Source organism: Somniosus microcephalus, chromosome 28, assembly GCF_052327205.1.
Source record: "Somniosus microcephalus isolate GS21.2 chromosome 28, FLI_Smic_1.0, whole genome shotgun sequence".
Lineage (NCBI taxonomy): Eukaryota > Metazoa > Chordata > Chondrichthyes > Squaliformes > Somniosidae > Somniosus > Somniosus microcephalus.
In genome coordinates, this window is record NC_141014.1 from 13,240,722 (window position 1) to 13,243,133 (window position 2,412).

At 46.6% G+C, this 2,412-nt stretch overlaps 1 non-coding gene across 1 annotated transcript; it reads left to right on the top strand.

Moving 5' to 3' along the window:
• The first annotated feature begins 2,127 nt into the window (after positions 1 to 2,127).
• trnar-ccu (transfer RNA arginine (anticodon CCU)) lies at positions 2,128 to 2,200 on the top strand. The gene has a single exon. It is a non-coding gene; the product is annotated as a tRNA-Arg (tRNA).
• The last annotated feature ends 212 nt before the right edge of the window (positions 2,201 to 2,412 follow it).

Sequence of the window (2,412 nt, forward strand, 5' to 3'; positions counted from 1 at the left end):
GTTTCAGAGTTTTGAATGACTTTTCAGAGTGTGATTTCTGTTTCAGCTTTAACAGTTGAAGTCTCTGTCTCAGTTCTTTACTCTGCTTTTCTTTTGCACAGCAGGGTAGCGTGGTACGCAACTTGCGACCCATTAGGAGCTCAGCAGGTGAAGAACCAGAGTCTAATTCCCTTAGCAGAGAGGTCAATAACCAGGGGTCATAGATTTAAAGTAATTGGTAGAGGGGATTAGAGGAGATTTGAGGGGAAATTTCTTCACCCAGAGGGTGGTGGGGTCTGGAACTCACTGTCTGAAAGGGTGGTGGAGTCAGAAACCCTCATCGCATTTAAAAAGTACTTGGATGTACACTTGAAGTGCCGTAACCTACAGGGCTACGGACCAAGAGCTGGAAAGTGGGATTAGGCTGGATAGCTCTTTGTTGGCCGGCGCGGACACGATGGGCCAAAATGGCCTCCTTCTTTGCTTTAAATTTCTATGATTCTATGATTCTAAATAATGATTTGGACGTCACAAAATGGCCCTTACGTCTCACGATTTTCAGCAAGTTAATTGTAGCCCCAGTGGCCTAATGGATAAGGCACTGGCTTCCTAAATCAGGGATTGTGTGTTTGAATCCCATCTGGGGTGATGTGTTTTTAAAGATTGCCAGGGGCGAAAGGTGCAGCCGGGGGGGATTTTATCGGCACCTGTCAGCCAAGTTTCGGTCAATATCATAATATCAGTGTAATCGTCCAGAATAAGCTCGTAGATGGTAAGAGCCTAGTTTGCAAGTTGATGGGCGTTCTAAAGTGAGTGAGGATTTGGGAGGGCAGAGCAACCCAGAGTTACGCTGGAGCTATTACTGTGGAAATGTGGAGAATTGCCGTGGGGCAAGAAAGCACTGGTGAAGTTGGAGGCCACCATAAGACCCAGAAACAGTGGAGAAATGGACGTCGGCCCAGGAGAGTGAATTTCTGGCCAGGACCCAGACAGCAGCAAAATAAACTAGTGGGACAGTCACAGACTCAGCAGGTAACAGCAACGATGGGGGATGGGCTGTGAACTGGACAAAGTTACCTTCAAACTGCAGCAACTGAATAGAAGATCAGAGTCACAGCAGCTGAGTCTTACAGTGTATTCCAGTGGAGTATTGATGGCGGAGAAGGCCGTGAATTGTGAATCAAATTTGAGCAAAGTTCCAGAGCTCACTGATGAAAACAAAGACCAGGCAGGGTTGGGGAATGGACAGTGGGCACGGTATCTCCCTAAACATCTCCGCCTCGCTACCTCTCTCTCCTCCTTTAAATGTTCCTTAAAACCTACCCCTTTTGACCAAGGTTTAGGACACCTGTCCTAATATCTCCTTATGTGGCTCCGTGTCAAATTCTGTTTGATAATCGCTCCTATGAAGCACCTTGGGACATTTTACTATGTTAACGGTGCTATAGGTACTTGAGGGAAATAAACTTGCAGGGCTATGGGAATAGAGCGGAGGAATGGGACTGACTGGATTGCTCTAAAGAGAGCTGGCATTGACTCGATGGGCCGAATGGCCTCCATCTCTGCCGTTATGACTCTATGACTCTACGACTCTATTCATGAAGCCCAGGATCCCGTAAGCTTTTTTAACTGCTTTCTCAACCTGCCCTGCCACCTTCAATGATTTGTGCACATATACCCCCAGGTCTCTCTGTTCATCCGCCCCCTTTAGAATTGTAACCTTTAGTTTATATTTACTCTCCTCATTCCTTCGAACAAAATGTATCAGTTCGCTCTTTTCTGCGTTAAATTTCATCTGCCACATGTCCGCCCATTCCACCAGCCTGTCTATGTCCTCTTGAAGTCTATCGCTATCCTCCTCACTGTTCACTGCACTTCCAAGTTTTGTGTCATCTGCAAATTTTGAAATTGTGTCCTGTACAAACTTTACTCTGGCTGTGCAGTTTGGGTTTGATTGATTACCTACCGTACTGTTCGGGCCACATGGGGAGAATGGGGTGAATCGATTCATGAGCCTCCCAACAATGTGCATTTTAAATCCTAATCAAAGATTTTCAGTCTGCAGTGAGAATAATTTGCCCTGTAAATAATGATTTGGCGGTCACAAACTGACCCTTAAGACTCATGATTTTCAGCATTTTCTGTACAGCCCCAGTGGCCTAATGGATAAGGCACTGGCCTCCTAAGCCAGGGATTGTGGGTTTGAATCCCATCTGGGGTGATGTGTTTTTAAAGATTGGCACTACGGTATAGCCGTCAAGGCCCAGAATGTCAATGCAACCATCCAGAATAAATTCGCAGTTGGTCAGGGCAGTGTTCGGAAGTTGTTGGGCATTCTAACGGGAGTGGATTCGGGAGAGCTGGAGGTCTGTCTGTGGAAATGCTGCAGAATTGCCGTGGGGCAGAAAGCACTGGTGAGGTTGGAGGCCATTG